This window comes from Macaca mulatta, chromosome 9 (genome assembly GCF_049350105.2).
Source record: "Macaca mulatta isolate MMU2019108-1 chromosome 9, T2T-MMU8v2.0, whole genome shotgun sequence".
Taxonomy (NCBI): domain Eukaryota; kingdom Metazoa; phylum Chordata; class Mammalia; order Primates; family Cercopithecidae; genus Macaca; species Macaca mulatta.
This window is the reverse complement of record NC_133414.1, coordinates 5,625,547-5,649,264: the sequence shown is the minus strand read 5'-3', so window position 1 is coordinate 5,649,264 and position 23,718 is coordinate 5,625,547. Positions and strand designations below refer to the sequence as shown.

Genomic DNA, 23,718 nt, shown 5'->3' with positions numbered 1-23,718 from the left:
TCTCTCTATTTCTCTCTTTCTTTCTCTCTCTCTTTCTCTCTCTTTTTCTTTCTTTCTTTTTTGCAACAGAGTCTTGCTCTGTTGCCCAGGCTGGAATGCAGTGGTGCAATCTCGGCTCACTGAAACCTCCACCTTCCAGGTTCAAGCGATTCTCCCAGCTGAGCCTTCTGAGTAGCTGGAATTACAGGTGTGCACCATCACACCAGGCTAATTTTGTTTGTTTGTTTATTTGTTTGTTTTAGTAGGAATGGGATTTCATCATGTTAGCCAGGCTGGTCTCAAACTCCTGACCTCAAGTGATCCACCCGCCATGGCCTCCCAAAGTACTGGGGTTACCGGCAAGAGCCACTGTGCCTGGCCAGGAGCTCATTTTTCTTACCAATTCTACTTGAGTATTTACACGGATGCTTTTCCTAGTTTGCCTGTTTGATCTGTATAATACTGGAGAGTAAAAGAGTCTTTCTCTTCCAATGTTTGCTCTACAAATTGCCCTGCAACCGATTATCTCAGAAACACTTCATTTTTCTTTCTCTCTTTCTCTCATTGTCTGTCTGTCTCTCTCTCTCTCTTCCTCTCTCTCTCTCCCCGTCTTTCTCCAGCACTCCTACCACCCCTACGTCTACTCCTCTTTTGGTGATGGAGTGGCTTTATATACTTGCAGTGTCCAACACACTAACAACTAACCAACCGTGGCTATTGAAAATAATTTTTTAAAGATTTTAAAATTTTAGTGTCTCAGTCACATTCATCTCATTTCTAGTGTCCCAGAGACACTAGATGTGGCAAGTGGCTCCCATATGGGAAGGTGCAGATAGGGAAAATTTCCATTCATGCAGAAAGTTCTATTAGACCACCCTGTCCCAGCCTGTTCGGACCTTTAGGTAGGAATAGAGCTTGGAGATTGAGGATTAAGTGAGGAAGTTGCTATTGTCGCATGCAAGCAGCTGGCATTGCAGCCTGCGCCATGAGGCTTGCCTCTCGGACTCCAGCTAGAGTGCCTCTGTTCAGTAGTTTTAACTGTCCTATCTGTCTGGGTTAGACTGCAATCATTCCAAATTCAGTTTAAATCAGCTTTGAGATATGTACACCAGAATACTCGATATAAGCCAGAGTTAGATTAATGGAAATACGGAAGCAGAGCAAGACAGGAGATGTCTGAGTCACTGAGTGCCACTCAGACAGCCAATGAAAGATCATGTTCATTTCTGAGCAGACAATCGAATCAGAACCCTGGCTCTGGGGCCTGTTCAGAGAAAACCAGAAATAAAGAGAGGACAAGGAACTGTATTGCACAAGATGACTAAAGAAAGTCTAAGTCTTTGATCTCAGAAAGAGAAGTTTAGAGGGACCTGATACATGACTTCAGATAACCGGCAGGTAGCCATGACAACGATGAACCCTGCTTGTTCTGGGGCCGGAAGACAGAACTGGGAGGAATGGCTCAGGCTGTGCACAAAAAGATTTTCTGGCTAATACAAGGAAGGATCTTCTATAATGGCCAGCATTCTCTGAAAATAAAATTGAACTTCTCAAGGAGGTTTCAGCTTCTTTTAAAGAATTGTTCAGGATGGACAGTCAATGGTTAAGAAGGTTGAAGGTGAGAGTTGAGCCTCAGACTTATCTGAATTAAGAGTAAGGACTGTCGGCAGGGTGTGGGGGCTTATGGTTGTAATCCCAGCATTCTGGGAGGCCAAGGTGGGCAGATCACTTGGGATCAAGAGTTCGAGACCAGCCTGGTCAATATGGTGAAACCCTGTCTCTAGTAAAAATACAAAAATCATCTGGGCTTGATGGCAGGTGCCTCTAATTCTAGCTACTCAGGAGGCTGAGGCAGGAGAATCACTTGAACCCGGGAGGTGCAGGTTGCAGTGAGCAGAGATCATGCCACTGCACTCCAGACTGGGTGACAGAGGGAGACTCGATCTCAAAATAAATAAATAAATAGAGTAAGGACCGTCACGTCCCTTCCAGGTCTGTGTTTCCTATGTCTGCATCTTCTGGAAAAGCTTTCACTCTATCTAAGCACTAAACAAATTCATGCCTCTGAAACAATCCATCCAATGTTTGAACCCCAATGCCGTTCAACACCTAATGGTATAAATAGCTATATGTTCAACTCACAAAATCTCCAAGGAACTAGTATTATCTCAATAACTCACAGGGATCTCAAGAAATGACCTGCCAGTAAATGTCATCTTTTCAGAGAACTTGTATTTGTGAGAGCATTTTCCTCTCACGTCATTCTCATTAAAAGGAACGGAAGGGAAAGGAGGGAAGAGTGTCTTAGTTTTCTGGGGCTGCTGTCATGTAGTACCATAAACTGAAAGTCTTAGAAGAACTGAAGTTTATTGTCTCACACTTCCGGAGGCTGGAAGTCCAAGATCAAGGTGTCAGCAGGGTTGGCTCTTCCTGAGGGTGTGTGGGAGAATCTGTTCATAGCTCTCGCCTGGCTTCTCATGGTTTGCTGATGATCTGTTTCATTCCCTGGCCTGGGGAAGCATCACCCTGAACTCTGCCTATTCCCTGCAGGTGTGCGCATGTCTGTCTTGTCTGAATTTGCCCTTTTTCTAAGGACATCAGTCATATTGGATTAGGTCCCCACCTTCACGACTTCTTTATTTCATTTTATTTGCAACAGATTCTTGCTCTGCTGCCCAGGCTGGAGTGCAGTGGTACATTATCAGCTCACTGCAACCTCTGCCTCCCTGGCTCAAGGATCCTGACCTCTTTTAATTTGATTACCTCTGTGAAGACCTCATCTCCAAATGAAATCACATTCTGAGGTGTTGGGGGTTAGGATTCCAATATATCTTTTCTTTTGTGGGTGGGGGGGACAAAATTTAATGTATAACAACAGGAAAGCGAAACAGCCTTACTATATACCCAGAGAAAACAGCAAGAAAATAAACAGAAAGTAACCCCAACTATTAGCTTTCTATAATGGAAAATCAAATCAAATAATTTCCTCACTTAAAACACTTCAGTTGCTTCTCATTGCCCTGGGAATCAAGTTCAAATGCCTTCCCGTGCCTCCCGGTGCCTGGCTCTCCAAGGCCTGGTTCCTGTCTACCTCTCTATCTGTATCTTCATGCGTTCCCCTCTGCACATTCAGCTCTGGGCTTGCTCACTGTCTGGGTTTCTGGAACGTGCCTTGACTTGCCAGCTTCAGCACTGGGAACACTGGTGTGCCTCTGCCTGGAGCACTTGTTTCCCACCCTCTCTGCACCTGAAACATCCTATCCTGTCGGGTGCAGCTTACACTTTTCTTACCTACCCACAGACTGGGCCAAGCACCCCCGTAGGGAGCAATCACAGTCCTGAGTATCCAATGGGTGAGACGAGGCTCCATCCTAAGCCGGTGCCTTATATCCCCAACCTGAAACAACCCCACGTGCACTAAGTAGTCATGAGATTAGCAGACTGGGACGAACACTCACTGGAACAAGCCCAGCGGTGAAGACGAGCCGCAGGCACAGGCAGCCACCCTGGTGAATCTCAAGCTCACCATGTTACATCAAAGGACTCCTGCGTAAAGTGCACATGGTGTGATTCTGTTGATATGAAATACAAATGCAGGCAGAGGCAGTGTTCGAAGAGCATGTGAAGGAGCTTTCTAAGAAAATTAAAAAGCCCCTTATCTCATTCTGGGCTTTGCTAACATGAATATATACAACTGTCCAAAGTCATCTAATTGGACGCTTCAGAGAAAAACAATTTGATATTGACTTTTTACTGTACTGTCTTTCTCTAAGCATCTCCCCCCAGCCTGATGAGGCATTTGCTCTCAGCAGAGGCCTGTAGAAGTCATCCATGCCCCCAGTTTTTAATAGCAGCTTTTCTTGCCATGTGTTCTTCTAAGCTGCCCCTCTGGGTGTGACTTCTGGCGGCAGCTTCTGGACTGACACATTCATCCGGGCTTCCGAAGCTGGGCTGCAATGGCCTCAAGTGATGCTTCTGTTGCCTGCTGAGTAACCAGGCTTGTCCTCAGCAGACCTTTGGAAAACACTGGCTCTCAACTCCATTTATTCCACTTCCTGTTAGATTGCATTTGAGAAGTAATTGGGAGTGCCACCTCCCAGTGGTGTTTTTTATCCCTTCTGACTATGCTTCTCTCTGGATTCGTGGTGAATGCTCAATCTCTGCAAGGAAGGAAGGAAGGAAATTGAGAGATAGAGAAATGATAGATGCATGCATACATAGAGGCAAAAGCTCCAGTCCCTCTCAATATGTTCTTCCCCCCATTCCTCAGCAAACTACCATGATTCATAAGCATAAAAGGCCCCGGGAAGAATGTTTAATGTTGCATAGTGTCATGCATGAATTTACATGGTTTCTCAAAGCACTATCAGAAAACTGTGTAGACTAAACAGATACTGACAATACATGGATGCCATGCAGACAACATAGAACTCTCACCATTTTGGGTAACTCAATGGGAGGGTTTAAATGGGCCTTTAAAAATCTTCAAAACACTAAGATTTAAAGAAAGCCTGTGACACTTAAGCTGTTCAGGCCATTGCCCTACATTTAGGAAGTGGATATGTTTCCTCCAGAGTGTCTTTCACCATCATATTTAAAGAAAAGAAAGAAGGGATTGCACACACTAACATGATACATGTATACATGTATAACAAACCTGCACGTTGTGCACATGTACCCTAGAACTTAAAGTACAATAAAAAAAAAAAGAAAATAAATAAAAGAAAAAGAAAGACAAAAAAAGAAAGAAAGAGTTGCAATAAACACCATACGTTATTTACCAATAAAAAATTCGGGGAAATATGGTTATAATGACTTTATATTCTTGCATAATTTTTCATGTGACTCAGTCAGACCCAATCCATTAGAATGTTAAAGAGATTCAAAGAGAGGAAACATCAGGTAAGGTAAGATATATCATCACACCATTTTTTGGTGGGAAGTAATAGAAATCTAACTCAAGCAAGCTTAAATAAAAGCTTAAAGAAGAAAAAGCTATGGTTCTAATAAAGGAGTTAAATCTGACATTCAATAGGACAAAGGAATCTTTCTAACCCACATATTTTTATGTGGTCTTTGTGATAAGAACAAAGCATGTCTGGGGAGCTACAAAGGTATAATTATTACTTAATAGGTCATCTAGAAAGAGCTAGAGGTAAAACAAAGAGGCTTTTGGTAAAGCAAATGAAATAATCTGTCGGTGATGGGTCAGTATCGGCCACCGACTGGCATCCGCTAGGGCAGACCCATGATTCCAGACACAGTGTTGGAGAAGATTTCACTGCACGATGTGAGTCAGTGCAAGCCTAAGGGTCAGTGCCCCAAAACATGCCCAGGGATGCAGAGAGAAGCCAAAAGTAGATCAAGTTCACATCCCAGAAAGAGTATTCCTGTGACAGAGGAACAACTGCATTGTGAATTGTGATCAGTGGTCTTGATGCTAAGACGAAACTATTCTTCTTTCTCCAACTTTATTTCGACCATATCTGTCATTGTCATGAACATTTGATGACTTCTCCCCTTGTGTAGTTTCAAATGGCACTGGGGAAATGGGAGAGTCTGCATTTCTATTTCTGCCTCTGCCTCCCTTTCCTGGGCTAAGCCCGAACCCTCCTGGGCTAAGCCCCAGCTTTGAGGCTGGCCTGTCCTGCATCATTTGGATGCCTGTTTGTTTTCCAAATATTCCTGATTTTTTGGGGTTGGGTCATGGTGGAGGGTGGGATGATTGGGGAAAAAGCTTTTTTTTTTGAGACAGAATCTCGCTCTGTTGCCCAGGCTGGAGTGCGGTGGTATGACCTCAGCTCGTTACAACCTCCACCTTTCGGGTTCAAGAGATTCTCCTGCCTCAGCCTCCCGAGTAGCTTGGATTACAGGCATGTGCTACCACACCCAGCTAATTTTTGTATTTTTGGCATAGTTGGAGTTTCACCATGTTGGCCAGGCTGGCCTTGAACTCCTGAGCTCAAGTGATCTGCCCACCTTGGCCTCCCAAAGTGCTGAGATTATAGGCATGAGCTACCGCCTCCCACTGAAAATCTTTTCAAAAATGATAAACAATTGAAAACCTTGATAAAGTTTTAAAATATAAAATTAAAACTCCAAAATCAATGTCTTTTTTTTTTTTTTTTTTTGGAGATGGAGTCTCACTCTGTCACCCAGGCCGCAGTGCAATGGCACGATCTCGGCTCGCTGCAACCTCCACCTCCCGGGTTCAAGCAATTCTCCTGCCTCAGCCTCCGGAGTAGCTGGGACTACAGGCATGTGCCATCATGCCCAGTTAATTTTTGTATTTTTAGTAGAGATGTGGTTTTGCCATGCTGGCCAGGCTGGTCAGAGATGGAGTTTCACCATGCTGGTCTCGAACTTCTGACCTCAAGTGATCTGCCCAGCTTGGCTTCCCAAAGTGTTGGGATTACAGGGGTGAGCCACTGCGTCTGGCCAAAAATGGCGTCTTTACAGTCAGGTTTCTATAAAAAGCTAAGAAATTGTATCATCAAATGTTACATCTCATGAACAGATCCATACGTTGTGTGACATGTTTCATAGAAGGCGTGATAAAAGACAACACCTCAGCTTTTAGAAATTCAGACATGATGATAATAAAAGTCATGAATGGAAAGTTTTCCTGTTTTGTTTTCTACCATGCTTTGAAGAGCACTGGAGCGCATGGTGAATGTGAACAGTGCCCAGCGTTCCCTGTAGCAGCTCTATCAGGGCAGGAAACACAAAATAATTCAAAGAAGCTTGAAGTTTCCCCACCATACATCCAAACACACCCACACACACACACACACACACACACACACACACACACACAGAGAGAGAGAGAGAGAGAGAGAGCAAACATGGAAGGAATCTCTATAGAAGAATGTGGGAAAAGACATGCATGCCTCTGGAATTTCTCCACAGGATGCTTTCATATTTTTAGATGTCTACTGAAAACTTTAAGATTATCCAATGCAGGCCGGACATGGTGGTTCACACCTGTAATCCCAGCACTTTGGGAGGCTGAGGTGGGTGGATCATAAGGTCAGAGGATGGAGACCATCCTGGCTAACATGGTGAAACCCGGCTCTACTAAAAATACAAAAAATTAGCTGGGCGTGGTGGCAGGCGCCTGTAGTGCCAGTTACTCGGGAGGCTGAGGCAGGAGAATGGCGTGAACCCAGGAGGCGGAGCTTGCAGTGAGCTGAGATCAGGCCTTTGCACTCCAGCCTGGGCGACAGAGCGAGACTCCGTCTCAAAAAAAATAAATAAATAAAATAAATAAAAATAAAATAATAGATTATCCAATGCAGACCACCAGAAACCATGTGCAGGAAAACATCAGAAATGTCCCTGTGGATGTTTTCTGTCACGCTTCTGATCTTATGCAATTTTTTTGCAGTTAGAGAAAGAGAGCAGAAGAAGACTTGATCATGGAGCTTCCTGTGGGTCATTAATGTCTGTTGAGAGTGGTGAATGGTGGGCCGTGATTAGGACCTTCCACCCTCGGACTTAAGATAAGACAGTGGGTGTCTGTGTGGCTCAGCACATAGGCCGGTGTGGCAGTGGGTGGCTGCGTGGCTCAGTACACAGGTGGGCGTGGCTGCGACAGATGCTTCTCTTGGCCTTGCTCTAGAGCTGTGCTGAAAGCTGCTGGAGGTGGGTCTGGTTTACTCTGACTAGACCCCATGCTTACAATGGAGGGTTTTATTAATTTGGCCTTTTGAAAGCTGTGACAAATCATCTCACGGAACCCAAACAAGGCTGATGGAAGAGACTTTTGGGCTGTCTTCAAAAATGTCTGCCAGCCCCTGTGTCTGTGCTGAGAACACAGAGGTGCTCCCTGGAGGAGACCCGTGGCTGCCTCACTTGGCCACTGGAACCATGCAGCTGTTGGCCCTCCAGTTAAAGTGCTCAAGTCCAAATCTACTTTACCTCAATGTTGGATAAATTAAAAGATAAAAATGTTTTTCAGTGAACTCGAGTAAGTGGAGAACAGAATGTGTTTTCCAAGGAGAGTTTGTTTTTCTGGGTAGATTTTCCTATTCTAAAACGTCAGACCATCTACAGAGGACATAGAGGTTCCACTTAGTGGTATTTGATTATAAGCGTCTTATGATTTTAAGTTGCTTCACTGCTGCAATGTATACGCCATCAAAAGTTTTTATTCACAAATCATTTTCTTTAATTGAAAAAAAAAGTTAAGATAGTTCTCCATGGAATACAGGAGATAAGTTTAGCTACTGGAGAGGAAAACGCAATGAATGTTTTCCCACATTCACTACTTAGGACTTTGGATGAGTTCCAGGGTCTGAAAACTTCCAAGTGAGAAGCAATCATTCTTTAAGGAATTTTAGTTTGGGAGATGTGCATAAAGTTTCAAACTTTGAGTCCTGGTTATCAGCATACTTTGTCCTTGATGAGTATATTTCAGAATCCTTATTTATCCTAGTTTTTTTTTTCATGGAGAATTGCTACTCTTGCCTTTAAAAAGTGATTGAGGAAAAGCTATCAATGTAAGTTAAACGTCATCAAGCATTTAAACAAAAATCAGAAAATGAAGGGAAAAGGTAGTTGTTACACTAAAAATAATTTCTTAAAAACACTGATAGCCACTACTCATTGAGCACGTATGACACGTTAGACTCGGTGACAGACAGTTCTGCATGTTCTTTTAAATCACTGCAACCACAGTAAAGAGGCATAGTTATCCTCATGTGAGGGGATGAGAATACGAGGCTTTTAAGGAGAAGCTAAAGGATGTGAAGAAACAAAGGAATGAGCCACAGGAAAATCTGGAAGAACATTCTTGGCAGAGAGACCAAACCTGGGAAAGGCCCTGAAGTGACCAATTTTTGGCATCACTGAGAGCATCAAGAAACCGGTGTGGTTGAGTGGAGGGGAGGGAAGAGAATGTAGGAGAACAAGCCTGAGATGCCTGAACAGGCTCTGGCATTTCCCGTGATGAGACAGGAAGAGATTGCAGAGGTTAAGCCTAGTGGTTTGATGGAACTCTAGTTGCTTACTCTGGATGCTGTGTGGAGGATGTCTGTGGTGGAACAGTGTCGGGAGGGAAAGAAAGGGGGAAGGCAGTCAGGGGCCATTGCTACAGTCCAGAGGGCAAGTAATGCCTGCATGAACCCAGCAAGGCAGCCATGCAAGCGTAGACATTCCATGGATTCTGAGTCTCTTTTCATAGCTAGAGCCACTGGGAGGAAGATAACTCAGAGGTGTGAGGAGAGGAATCAAGGGTAGCCTCCTGTTCTTTGGCCTTTGGAACAGGAAGGAGAAACTTGTCTGTTCCTGAGATGGAGGTGACGGTGGAAGGAGCCAGTCTGGGGAACACTGGGAATCTATCTTTGGATGTCACATGTGTCAGAAGCTGATTACATAACCAAGGCAATGGCAGGCAGGTGATGAGGGGCACAAGCCTGGAGATCAGGGTTAGGGTTAGGGTTAGGGTTAGGGTTAGGGTTAGGGTTAGGGCTAAAGTCAGGGCTATGGTTAAGGTTTTTGCTAGAGTTAGAGTTTGGGGTAAGTTTAGGGTTAGGGTTAGAATTAAGGGTAGCGTTAATGTGAAGGTTAAAGTTGCAGAGATAAACTTGGGGTCTAAAGCTGAGAAGCCAACTCTACTCAGTGTCATGGGGCTAGATCTGACCTGCAAGAGAGTGTGTTTTAAGGACTAGGTTCGAGGATTTTTGTGAGTTGAGTAGGAGTTAGTGATCTGAAGAAATAGCAATTTAGGTGATGTGTGACTGTCCAAGACAGCATGCTTTGTGCATGGCACGAAAGTGACGCATCTTCACACATAAGCAATGAATGCCTGGGCCGAATTCTGCTGGCAGTTCAGAGCAAAGGACAATGGGGACCTGATGTTTTGATTAAGTAACATGAGTGCTAAGGGTTGACCTACCCAGTTGCTTTGAGGGTATGTCCTGAGGGCAAATAGTCTGATTTGGGAGATTTCAAAAAGAGGAACTGCAGATTGCGAGGATAGAAGATGGGACCATGAAGAAATAATGCAGGTAAACAGTCAGTCAGTCTGAAAACTGAGAAGGATTAACCAACATGTGACAATAACCAGAAGATGTATCCCCAGAATGAAGGGCAGCATTGTGGGAAGGAAAGTCAGCCGGCAGCGTCAGCTCGGGCTGTGGCCCTGGGAAGGACAGCCTTAGACATCGCCTCAGGGCTGACAATTGTAACGTGACTCATGATTTTTAAGAGAGAGGTTTTATTAGAAGAGGGAGCCAAATGGTAGTGGAATAAAGACTCTCAGGGAAGTAAGAGTCAGGGCTTGACAGCTCAGTCTATTTCATGAAATTTAATATCAAAGAGAAAAGAAGATTAGGAAGTATCTTAGCAGTGATCTAAAAAATGCCATTACTTTGTATATCATAGGACGCATATATTTTCATATTTTAACGGCTTTGAAAGCAGAATGCATCTTACGATTGATGGCTTTTTTCCACTTTAATTGGCAGCATGTTCGCTTTCTCTGTGGTGCATAATGCCACCATGCATTTTATTACTGATATTGCTTCAGATTCCATAAAATATGGGCGGGTCATGAGTGACTAAGCTAGGGAGAGGAAACCCTCTCAGTGGATGTGAAGGTGAAAGAGAAGGAAGTGGAAAGAGGTTATTTGGAAGAGCGTTATCATTCCATAAACATTCATTGAGTGAGAATATTGAAAGGGGTAGTGGGCGTGGATTTTTAAATAGAATCCTATGTCCAGAACTAGAACAAGGGAAGCAAGACAAGAGGAGGCTGATGAATGAGGAGGAGCAGGGTGACCTAAAGATTGGCTGTGCAGTGAAAAGGAGCAATGCGTTCTGCCAGGGTGAGGACACTGACATGGAGAAGGGGCTCAGGCATGTGTCCCAAGAAAGAGGAACTTCTGGGATAGAGAAAGATGGGAGTTCCTGGTAAAGGGGAGGGCCAGGGTGTGTCCCTTGAGTGGATTCTAGAAGTGAGACAAAGGTTAAGATTCTGGGCGTGGAGGAAATTCATAAATTTTGAAGGTAGGGTGCTGGGTGGGCCATCGGCATGCACATAGGCGAGTCATGGCATGAAATATTGGAGGAAACCTAAGTGTCCCCAGAGTCCTCAAGGGCCACATAAGGGTGACCCAAATGTAGTAACAGTGACAGGGATATAAAGAAATGGTGAATTTTAAAAGTGGGTAAGGAAATGGATTTACAGGAATAAATTCCTAGGCAAGGCAAGGAATAAACTCCGACACAGCAACGCCTGAGACCCCCTCCCTAGGCTCCGTCACTCCTCGTGGAAACCCTGCCATTTCCCTTACTGTCTTCAGCCCGTGGACCAGAAAACAGGAGCTCGGAGAAGCTATGCAACTAACGTCCTATTTGAGGAATCACTTGGCTTGGAGGCTTCTCCTCCAGAAGCCTGTGTTCTCAGACAGGACTTTGCTACTAAGTCAATTCTGCAATGAGATGGTCTCAGATGAGTCAGCTACCAACTGAGAAACAAGAGTCACTCCTGGGCTCAGAGGCAATTTCTCAAAAGGGCCTCATCTCCAGGGACTGTGCTCAGCCCACTATCTGCCTGGAGCTCCTGCCATAAACTCAAAGACTGTGCAGGGCAGGATCAGACAGGGCAGGGGCCCCTCTTTGCTTTAAGCACTCTGAGTTTGCATTCTGTGAGCTACATGGATCGGTGCTAGACGGGAGTAAATATGCATGTCCCCTGTCCCATTCCACCTCTCTCCAGACACCTCCCTGCCAGATCCTACTTAACTTGTTTATCAGATGCCGGCAGACACTTTCTGTGAGCATCTCTGAGAGCCCCAGCGCTGCTGGTGGCAGGTGGGGTGCTCTGGGGACAACTGCCCAGAAGAAGGGAGCTGACATCACGGCTGGGAGCATGAATATCTGGGGTCCTTGGTCTACTAAAATATTGAGTAGTATTCATAGTGAATACAGGAAAATGCCAAATGAGGTTGCATTTGTCACAATGATAAAAAGATGGCATAAACCACTGTTGGTGTGTCATCTTAGAAGCAGTGTGCTTGTTTTGCTCATAATCCCAAAACGTTCTGTTCTCTCTGACAATGAATGTTGTGCATCAGTCAACATCATGTTGTCATGTTTTCCTCTTGACCCAGCATTCCTCGTTGCTTCCATTGTCTCAAACACAAATCACCAGTGAGGTGGGTCTCTTTATTAGTCTGTTTTTAAGAGACAGGGTCTCACTACGTTGCCCTCAAACTCCTGATCTCAAACTCCTGACTTTGATCCTCTTGCCTTGACCTCCCAAAATGCTGGGGTTCCAGGTATGAACTATTGCATCTTATAAGTCTTATTTTCAGAGGCCATTAAAGAAAAACGTTTATTAAAGTTCGTGTAGCTAGTAAGTAGCAAAATTTGTTCTTGATTTTAGGCCTTGAGCTTGAATCTGAGCTTTTCTCAATCCAAAACTGCTAGATCATGATTAGACAATATCACCTCTCATTAGTTGTAGGCCAGTATTCTTAGCCACACTCCTTTACCCAGTCCAGCAATGTAAATACAGACAGTCCCATCACCAAAGAAATTAGGAAAAAAAATAGTATTACTCTAGTAATTCTGACTAGGAATACAGGGTGAAATCATCAAAGCTTCCAAAGTTCAAATTAATGGGGTATTAAATAATACAATGTTGCATGCTTAATAAAAATGATCATCCTGTACTATTTTAATGAAAACCATTCATATTTGTAGTTCACTAAAACCAGCCTAATTCACACTCACGTCTCAGGTTTATCCAGGAATCACATTCAGGTGGGAAAGTTTGGGTTAAAGATCCATAAACACAGGCTCTGCACCTATGTTTTCCTGCTTGAAACATTTTCTTTGGGCTCCCTTTTGTCAAATAACCTCATGGTTTTTTACAGTAAGACTCTGTGTGGCATCTCTACCATGGTGCTCATGACAGCAGCCTGTGGGCCTGCTGTGCAGGGCACGGACCCCAGGACCTCAGTGCTTCCTCGGAGGCCAGCCCATCCACGGCTGCCACCCTGCATTCTCACTCCTGACTTTGCCAGACACGCTGAGGGGCTGGAGATCATTCTTGCATTTGTTCTCCAGGCAGCAGAGGAGCTGGGGTCCACAGGAGATGGTCGGAGAGGGAGTAGGTACGAAGTTCTGATTTAATCTCACCTTGATAGGAAGTATGATGTCAAGCTGCCATGTCAATGCAGGAGCAGACACTGATGACGAGAAAGGAAAGGAGAGGCCACTGAGGGAAAGCCAGAAGGGAGACGGTTTCACGGCAGTCTTAGTCCATTCTGGCTGCTGTAACAAAAGACCAGGGCTGTGTGGCTTATGAACAACACATGTGTATCCTCAATGGATTCCTTGAGGCTGGAAGTCCAGGATGAAGATGCTGGTAGATTTGGTGTCTAGTGACAGCCTATTTCTTGGGACATAAATGACATCTTCTCCCCATGTCCTCGCAGGGTGGAAGGCATGGGGCCTCACTCTGGGGTCTATTTAATGGGAACACTGATTTCACTCATGAGGCCCCACCCTCATAATCTCATCACCTCCCAAAGCCCCCACCTGCTGTTGCCAACACATTGGGAATTCGGTTTTCACGTATACATTTTGCAGGGACATAAACATTCAGTCCATTGCACTGAAGGTATAACCTACATCTACATAGGGCACATTTACCAACATTCTACAGATGGCACAAGGAAAGGAGTTACCAAACCATGCCGTGTTGATGCCAGGAGGAAAGAACTGCGGGGCCAGAACCCTTCTCAAGTGAAAGTAAAGTGATTTCTGAGTAGAAAAGGGCCGTTTCTGAAGGTTATTAATGTAGCAGCGCCTTTTACCCTTCAGTTAAGTGATTTTCCGTGAGAGAAATTTTCTACAGATAAGCAAATTCTCTTTTAAGTTTCTTTCTTTCCTTCCTTCCTTCCTTCCTTCCTTTTTTCTTTCTTTCTTTCGTTCTTTCTTCTTTCTTTTTCTTTCTTTCTTTTTCTTCCTTCCTTTCTTTTCTTTTCTTTCCTTCTTTCCTTCCCTCCTTCCTTCTTTCTTTCTTTCTTTCTTTTTTTTTTTTCTGAGATGGAGTCTTGCTATGTCACCCAGGCTGGAAAGCAGTGGCACAATCTTGGCGCACTGCAACCTCCATCTCCTGGACTCAAGCAATCCTCCTGCCTCAGCCTCCCAAGTAGCTGAGATTACAGGTACCTGCCATCACGCCCAGCTAATTTTTGTATTTTTTTGTAGAGACAGGGTTTGTCCATGTTGGTCAGGCTGGTTTTGAACTCCTGACTTCAAATGATCCCCCCGCCTCAGCCTCCCAAATTATTGGGATTATAGGCATGAGCCACCGTGCCCAGCCCTTTTTAAGTTTATTTTCCTCAACTTAGATAGTCAACCTCAGTAGCCTTGAAAAAGAATCACAGAATGACAGAGCACGACTGGAATTTATCTGGCCAGTGGAGACAGGCATTGAACATCTAAGAAAACTGTCCCTCTTTTCCATCGTAATAGTCTTCCTAATAAAACAAAAACAAAATGGAATTTTAAAACTTTAAGGAAAAGAACACGCTATTTCTTAATCTAGAAGTAAAGATTGCCCAGGGAGACGATAAAGGGATAAAAGAATTCTCAGACTGTGTCTGCCTTCCAGTTTTAGTCAAGTCCCTAGAGGACCAGGAAAATAGATACAAACAGCTGAGGGCAGCGGGAGGCAGGAGACCGCCTGAGCGACGCATGTGCCTTCTCATGTGATACGGTAGGCACTTGCTCCGGGATAGAAACAGACGTGATTCCCTAGCTCTAATCCACTGTTGTTCTATGATCAGATGAGAATCCTTTCAAGCAAAATGTCTTTTTAAAGAATGTCTTGTCTGTTCATTAGGTTTTATTATTATTATTATTAAGTCAAATGTGCATATGCACTTGCAATTTTATTGACATAGATCAAAGGCCCATTTAAAGCATTCGGTTTAAGACAAGGGCCAAGCACCCAGAGCCTCTAAAAACTGTCCCTACCTGGCTGGGAGTGGTGGCTCACACCTGTTATCCCAGCACTTTGGGATGCCAAGGTGGGTGGATCACTTGAGGTCAGGAGTTGGTGACTAGCATGGCCAATATAGTGAAATCCCGTCTCTACTAAAAATACAAAAAATTAGCCGGGTGTGTTGGTACACGCCTGTAATCTCAGCTACTCGGGAGGCGGTGGCAGGAGAATCACTTGAACCTAGGAGGCAGAGGTTGTAGTGAGCCGAGATCGTGCCATCCTGTTAGTCAGTTGTTTCCAGATTCTTCCCTCACACACTGATGTGTAATACAAGTTCCCAATGACATGGTGGCTTCTCCCTGAGGATGTGGGAGGGACCCCCTGCTCCCACTCCCCACAGCTCGTGAGCTCGGGCTGCAGAGGGAGGAAAGGGGGCAGCAGGTCTGTGCTCCTTTAAAGGGGTGGCCTCCAGCCCCATCCCATCCATGACTTCTTCTAGGAGGTTCCCTTGGTGTCCTGCTAGGTAGTTAAGAGAAGCGAAGATTTCTTGATATGCATTGCTCATGCAGGCCTACTGTGCATTTGAATCACCTGGAGATCTTGTCCACATGGTTTCTGGTTTGGGTGATGGGGCAGGGCCTGAGAGCCTGACAATTTTGGAGTAATGCCAATCCTGCTGGGTCATGGGTCACACAGGTGGGGGGGCATTCACTTGTTATTATCTGTCCCATTCTTTCAGGCAGTTCACTTGTTAACCAAAGACTGGGAGTTTTGTTGAATGCGTTCAAAGGCCTGTGACATTATTGCCCTGAGGCCACTGCAGTCCAGCTCCGTTCTGTAGGAACAGTTTCTCTCCTTAGAGTGAGAGGTGATCTCACCGCAGGGCTCCTCGGTTGAGTGTTGGCCCAAGGACACTATCAACTCTCAAGAGAAGCGTCTACCAGCCAGCCACCAAGAGAAGCGTCTGCCAGCCAACCACCAAGAGAAGCGTCTGCCAGCCAACCACCAAGAGAAGCGTCTGCCAGCCAACCACCAAGAGAAGCGTCTGCCAGCTACCAAGAGAAGCGTCTTCCAGCCAGCCACCCATGATTCACAGGGTTTAGGCTCTGGAACGGGGAAGAAGTGGCTCCACGCCATGGGCAGATCTGAAGGAATTCTTAGCAATCGTGTCAGTTCTGATGCTAAAATGAGGAATCTAAATCAACTCTGGGATTGACACAACAAAAGCAGAAATTCCAGCGTATTTAGAAATAATCCCAATAATCCCGAACAGAAATAATCTAAGGTCCGCCATGGATAAGAATACAAAACCGGATTTAGGGCTGGATTCAGCAGGAAGAGCTTGAGGAAAGACAGGAAGGAGAAGGGGCAGGGAGGGGAGACACAGCTGATGGCCTCACTGTAGATTCAGGATGAGGATCAGTTAGAAGCATTTGGACAAAGGTCAAAGTTGTTAAAAAAAAATTCATACACCATCAATCAAAATAAAACAACATGAATGAAGTGACTCAGGGAACACGCAGTTTGGCTCAACTGTAAACCGCATCAGTAACATCTCGCTTCCCTTCTCCCGGTCAAGAAACTACATTATTCATCTTCTAATAATAGATGATCGCCCTCTTCTTGGAATGACAGGAGCTCCACATTGCAGGAAAATAGCACAGCTCACAATACCTAGAAGAATATACACATGACTTTCAACATACTTTGGAAAAAGTATCACAACAAAATGGCTCAATGATTAAAGAGAGACGTTTCTACTATTTGCCATAAAAACCAGAAAGGCTATTTGTAGAGAAAGAGCCAACATATTTTCTTGAAGTCATCGGTAGGCTGTCTCTTCCCCAAGCAGAAATTCAGAAACACAATATAAACATTTGGTTCAAGTCTTGGCACTCTCTCCAGTCAGAACAATGCCCCTCCCTCTCCCTGGTGGTAGCAGAACTGGGGGGGCCCTGGGCTGTGCCCGTTCCCTCCCTCTCTACCATACTGCCTGCTGGAAGACTGGAGGAACGTCTAAACTTAGCACATCGTGGTGTAGGCAAGATTATGCAAGCACAAGGAGATAGTCCAAGCAAATGTTCTGAAATGAATTCATATCTTCAAGATCAAAGTCTAGACTTATTTGCCCAGACGCTCAGCGCTTCCCTGCTCTTGTTTTTGAAAGTTGTGGTCCTTGGCACCCAGTTAGTTTGTCCTATCTTCATAGACTCTGGGAGGGGGCCAGACACCCGCGTGACTGTCTATGCGCACTGCACGCTGGACTCTCATGTGTGAGGGCGTGTTGTGGGTGTGCCTGCACATGCCTGCGTGTGTGAGTGCTCCTTCTTCAGGAAATATTTTTACCTCATTGCACATTCCCCTTCCTGCATAAAATGAACTCCTTCCATTCCTTAACCAAAATGATTCTTGCACATCATTCAGGATTCCATTTACATGTCATTTTCTTTAAGGTCTTAAAGGGTATCCTCAGATCGCTGGAACCCAAGTAGGAATTTGGATATATTATCTCATGTCCCTGTTCTGTTCCTTAACACATTTTTGCCATAATGTCGACCCTTGAATTTTTAATTGTCTAATGTCTGTCTCTCACTAGTCTACCAACTCACTGAGGATGGAGACCGTATCTGTTTCTTTATTGTTGTATACCTAACATACAACAAAGTGCTTAACACCTAGAAGCCAGGTAAGTAATAAATATATAAATACATAAGCAACTGAATAATAAAGATAATTCCATATAGTTATATGTGGAGATACATATATTATATATATATACTATTGTGATTATCATTATTACTTTTGTCATCGCTGTTCTAATTTGGGTTCAGTTTTTATTATTTATAAAATTCAGTAATTTCTAGACTTACCATAATATAAATTATTACTATCTAATACAAAATTACTGTTTACCAGAAAATCATCACAAATAATTATTATAGTAACAAGAAACTATTATTATAACTAAATTATTACAAATTATTATTATAGTCTATGAATCCAACAGGAAACAACATCTCTTATTTTGAATTAGTAAGGTTTCTAAACTGGAAGGATCAGTTCTTCCTTATCCAGTTTAATTTCTACTCCTTCCATGACATTTTTGCAGGTAATATGCCGGGACACACTTAGCATCCCATCAAGTTTTGGGTAAGAATATTTTCCATCTCTGGCCAGCTTGATTTGCTGAGCTGTGCTGGATGTTAGCAGCTACATTGAACATCAGCTGAGAGTAAATAATGAACATACATCAGCTTCCAACTCTGTGCCAGCCTGCGCCACGTCTTTGGCCCTGGGTAAGGTTAGATTAAGTGATGCCAGCCAATCCCCCTCTGCAGGCTCCTTCTCTTCTTCCTGGTTCCCCTTCTTCCCAACTGCCCCTCCTACCCCGCCAACAAGTCTGTCACTCCTGCTGCTCGGCCTGACGCAAGCCATACACAGCTGATACGTGGAAGAGGATACACTGGACACACAAGATGAAACAAACAGAAACTCAAGGCCGTTGATGCTAAAGCGACTCTCCTGGCTGGTGTTTGGAGACCAACACAAACTTTCTGGAGCATATGTCAGCATTTAAGGTGGGAAAAAAATGGAAATCAAAAGATTCCCTTTCTCCTGTTCCTATCTCACCACTCCCAAACCATCGTTACTCTGGTCACGTCAGGTAAAATTTAGGATTGGAGGAAGGAGAATGGTGCCCTGGGCCAGGTGGTCAAGAGTAGCATCACAGCTAAACTCAGGGCAACAGGGTGGAGACTGGACATTAACGACTGAAGTGTAGCTTCCTCTTGGGGGACATTTCACATTACCACCTACTTTGTGCATCCCTGCTCCTCTAAGCTGAGCAGTCTAACTTGTTCTTGAGATTAAACTGTGGTTCTCAACTTTGGCTACCTGTCGGTCACCTGGGGAGCTTTGAAAACTGCCAGAAGAAAAGACCCAGGAGGTGTCTCAGGCCAATTAGATCAGAATTCCTCGGGCTTCCAGATGAATCCGATGCACCATTCAGCTAAAATGTCTGAAAAGGGTCACATGGCATTCGAGTGTTAAATCAGACACAGAACAGAAGAAGCAAATGCTCTGTTTAAAAATAAGAGCCACCTATAATGAACGCTATTTTTAAGAGTTTTTATATAAGCAAAATAAAGTGTACATCCAACGCCACTTTTTTTTTTTTTTTTTTTTTGACACAGAGTCTTGCTGTGTGGCCCAGCCTGGAATACAGTGGCATGATCTTGGCTCACTGCAAACTCTGCCTCCTGAGTTCAAGAAATTCACCTGCCTCAGTCTCCTGAGTAACTGGGATTACAGGCATGAGCCACCACACCTGGCTAATTTTTGTATTTTTAGTAGAGACAGGGTTTCACCATGTTGCCCAGGCTGGTCTTGAACCCCTGACCTTAAGTGATCTGCCCACTTCGGCCTCCCAAAGTGCTGGGATTACAGGCGTGAGCCACCACACCCAGCCTCTTTTACTCTTATAATAAATTTTGCTTTGTTAGAGTGGAAATAACATCAACTGCGTTACTCTATATGAAAATGTTCTGTTTCCCTGCTTGGTTTTACAGCATCTCCATTCCTACAGCTATAATTTTATATGATGCCTTGCTGGTATTTGCAGAGCAAAAAATACTATATATTATACATAGTTCCTTATGCCAAAAGGTGTAGAAAATGTTTTAAAACTATGGAAGAGGAAAGAGCATTAGGTTTATTTTTAAATCATAAAAATTTTATTTGCTTTTTTTCCCCCTTTATACTGGTTGCTGTTACTTTAAAAGTCTTCTGGTATTTAACTGGCAATAAAAAGGGCAAAACAAACTGTTCCTTCCTTTAGATTGTGCAATTTTATTGCTCTGTTTTAGAGCGACCAAATACGCCTTTTAAAAAAATGCATGTTTAACCACCTTCTTTGTGTAAAGCAGTAGGGCTGCTAGTTGACAAACCCCAAGGGTAAGATAGTGGTTCTGTGGGTGGCTGGTGTTTTTCAGGGATACTTAGAAACAATCTGAAGTTAAGTGGCATGGAGGGCACTGGCTCCTAAGTCAAACGATTGCATGCAACCAAGTCAAAGACGACTGATTTTAGTTTGAGCCCAGTCATGTCTATACTCAAACTAAATGCAGAGGCGTCTAGAAGACCACAGTGATATACCATGGCTCTAACCAGAGGAATCAGTGTAGAATTATATATTTGCACTAAATGGGGAAGCCATTGACCAGAGTAAATATTTTCACAATTAATCAATGTACACATTTTTGATCATATAGGCAATGCTATCCAATGCAAATAGTGAGTTGTATTTTGCCTTTGGTGATGCTGTGCTTTCTGTTTTCATAGCTTTCTACATGTGTTCACATAGATCGAAAAAACTGCAGAGTAATGAGTCAATAGCAAAATGGTCACTTGCATTCCAAAATATTACTCAGGCAGAAAATAATATGTGGATTTCATAGCAGTAAATATATTTAAAAATAAAAGTTGGAGAATTTGGAGGAAAAGAATTACTTTTTTGAAAATACGTTTTGCCTCCAAGGGAAATAGAGCAATAACCTCCACTATCTGATAGCTTTTTATTTGTTTTTCATGTTTCTTCATTGCTCTATTTTTTTTTTTGTGGTCATAGCAGCAATCAGAAATGAAAAGATTATTATTCGCTATGGGTTGGTGCAAAAGTAATTCAAGTCTTTTTTCTCTAATATTGCTTTATCTTATTTCCACTTTCATCAAAAATGTTATAATAACAGTATTTAATTTTGATGGAATATTTCCTGCACAATAGATACTTTGCTAGGTACATTATCCACACTGTCTTATTTAATACATCAGGAAGTATTTATCTTATTGTACCATTTTGCCATTATGAGTCATAGACAAATCAAGAAACATCCCAGTGTCACACAGCTAGAAAGTGTGAAGCAAACCCATTCTGTTAAACATTCCCTGACAAAACGTTGAACTCTATTTTTCCTTGTTTTGCTATTATTTGCTTTTGAAACTTTATTAGTAAGTGTATGTAAGTTTAGTTATATTTTCCTTGAGAAAATTGAAACATTTATGTTATATAATGACCCTCTCTCTTTATCTTTAGTAGTGGTTTCTGCCTTTTAAGTCTCTTTTGCCTAATAATAAGAGGACTAAATCAGCTTTCCTTTGTGTGTACACGCATATGTGTACAAGTGTGTGTATTTACATAACGTTTATATATGTATATCAGTTTGTAACAGTGATAGATATAGATAGATAATCAGTTTACAAGAAGAAAAATTCTTTTAACTGCCAAATTTTCTAAATTCTTGTAATTTGGATGTGTCTCTCGTAAATAGCATTTAGCTAGATGTTTTTTAATCCAGTATGAAAATATTTGCTTTTCAACCAGAATGTTGAGTCTATTTCCATTTAGTGTTGCAGGGAAGAGTGCTAATTGCCTACAGTTTCCATTCTCCACGTCTTCCTTCTACTCATAGAACCTTCTCCCATGTCCTTCCCTGAGCTGAGTGTGTCCTGGGAGTGCTTGTAGCTACGTATGAGTGAGCTGGGGTAAGTGGAATGCGGCAAAGGCGCACAGTCTGCTGGGGGTGACTGGGTCTCAGGCTGAGAAAGGAGCTCCTAGGTGTCCACCTTCGCCCATTCCTGCAGATCCAGGCATGGTCACAGCTGAGCAGGCACCTTAGAGCCAGTGAAGCAGGCCGAGAGAAGAGTGTACAGGGCCGTCCACCAGCCCACGTCCACTCGTGGGGACTCTCCGGAGAGGCAGAAATCCACTCCTCTACTCTTCCTTACAGAAGCTCAGCCTGTTCTTCCATCAGAACCTTTTGGATTACTGACATATTTGAATTTTATTTTACTATCTCATATTGTGCTTTCTATTCTTCTCGAGCGTACTATTATTCTTTTGGATTTTTCCTCCTTCTTGGCATTTTTTGAATTTAGAGGCTTTTTTCCTCTCCCTACATTTAAAAATTTTCCACCAAGTTGAATTTACAGTCCCTATTTCTATTATGTTAGTGTTTAGTATCATTTAACAGTTTCCATACAGAAGTCAAAATTTAATCACCATCTCTTCCCTTCTCCATTACAATGCAAAGGTCTATGCATATTGAATGTCTATAATATTTCACCCTGTATCTTAATTATAACATTTAAATTCCAGAAACTGAATTTTTTCTTTATTGAGGTTCCTTTGGCAACTCTCAGATTTTATGTCTTAATTTTACACTCATTCTTGAAAAAAAGTTTTAGTGAACATACAATCAGGTTGACTATTGATATTTTTCAACACAAATAGGAAGTAATTTTGACTCTTTTTTGATTTCCCTTGTTGCATCTGGGAAGAAACGTTAGTTCTTATTACCATTCCTTTGAAATTAATCTGTATTTTCTCACTAAGGGCTTTAAGTAACTGCTGTTTGTTTGAAATTGTATTTTGAGTAATCTAGCTGTTGATTTTTCTTTTTACTGTATCCTACTTGGTATTCGACTTCAGAATTGGTGTCTTTCAACAAATCTGGAAACTCCTTACATATTAACTACTCAAATTCTCTCTTCTGGAAATCTAAGTAGATGAATTTTAGAACTCGCCTTCTTCATCAGACCTCTTTAATTTTACTTGCTTTATTACTACAATTGATATTATTATATCAGATTTACTTTCCAATTCACTATTATCTCTTCAACTGTGTAATTCGTAATGGAAACTGAATTATTATTTTTTAACTTCAGACACCTTATTTATCATTTCTAAAAATCCTACCTGGGGCTGGGCATGGTGGCTCATGCCTGTAATCCTAGCACTTTGGGAGACCAAGGTGGGTGGATCACAAGGTCAAGCGATCGAGACCAATCTGGCCAACATGGTGAAACCCTGTCTCTATTAAAAATACAAAAAAAATTAGCTGGATGTGGTGATGCACACTTGTAGTCCCAGCTACTTGGGAGGCTAAGGCAGGAGAATTACTTGAACCCAGGAGGCAGAGGTTGCAGTGAGCCGAGATTGCACCACTGCACTCCAGCCCGGTGACAGAGCGAGACTCCTTCTCACCAAATTCTACTTGGTGTTTTCCCTTCAAATTTGCTTGGCTGTTTTGTAGAGTCCTTATTATTTGCTTATATTTTTTAGTCAACTCCTATATTTAACTTTATTAAGCATGTATATAATATACACATGTATGTTACCTTTTATTTTGTATAATATATAATTACATAAATATATCACTTATAACAGTAATATAATTTATGATAATAATTTATAAGAATATATAATTATATGGCATAAATTATAACAATTTATAATGGTAATATATATCTTTATTTATAAATATTTTAATCAAAAATTATTTATAAGTAATATTATAAATAAACATATAGTATTTATATATGATACATTTATATTATATATAACATTATATAATATACTATAGCTGTATTACACCTTAGACAATCCCAGTGTCTAAGAGTGTGCAGGATTGGTTCTGCAGTCCGTCGTGTCTGCTGTGTCTCACTCATTGTGCCTTCTTCCTAGAGGTGTTGTGTCTGGTATCATGATGTTTTTCATTATCTTTGAAACCTACCACTGTAGGAATTATCTGAGGCTGTGTTCTAGGTCTATTTCTCTAGAAAACGTTTATATTTGCTTCTTTAAAGCATATTATTATAAGCTTCAAGATTGTCTTCAAGGTTTATTGGACCAAAAGTTTTGCTGAAAATTTATTCGGACAGCATTGCAATTTGATGTGAGGGCCACCTTCTGGTTATGATCAGGAGTCCTTTGTTGA

The 23,718-nt window shown here is 42.6% G+C and overlaps 1 long non-coding RNA gene across 1 annotated transcript; it reads left to right on the top strand.

The window, feature by feature from the left end:
• Positions 1 to 13,458: 13,458 nt before the first annotated feature.
• Positions 13,459 to 23,140, top strand: LOC144330991 (uncharacterized). The gene is made up of 3 exons (XR_013397780.1): positions 13,459 to 17,432; positions 17,541 to 17,630; positions 18,054 to 23,140. It is a non-coding gene; the product is annotated as an uncharacterized LOC144330991 (long non-coding RNA).
• Positions 23,141 to 23,718: the final 578 nt, after the last annotated feature.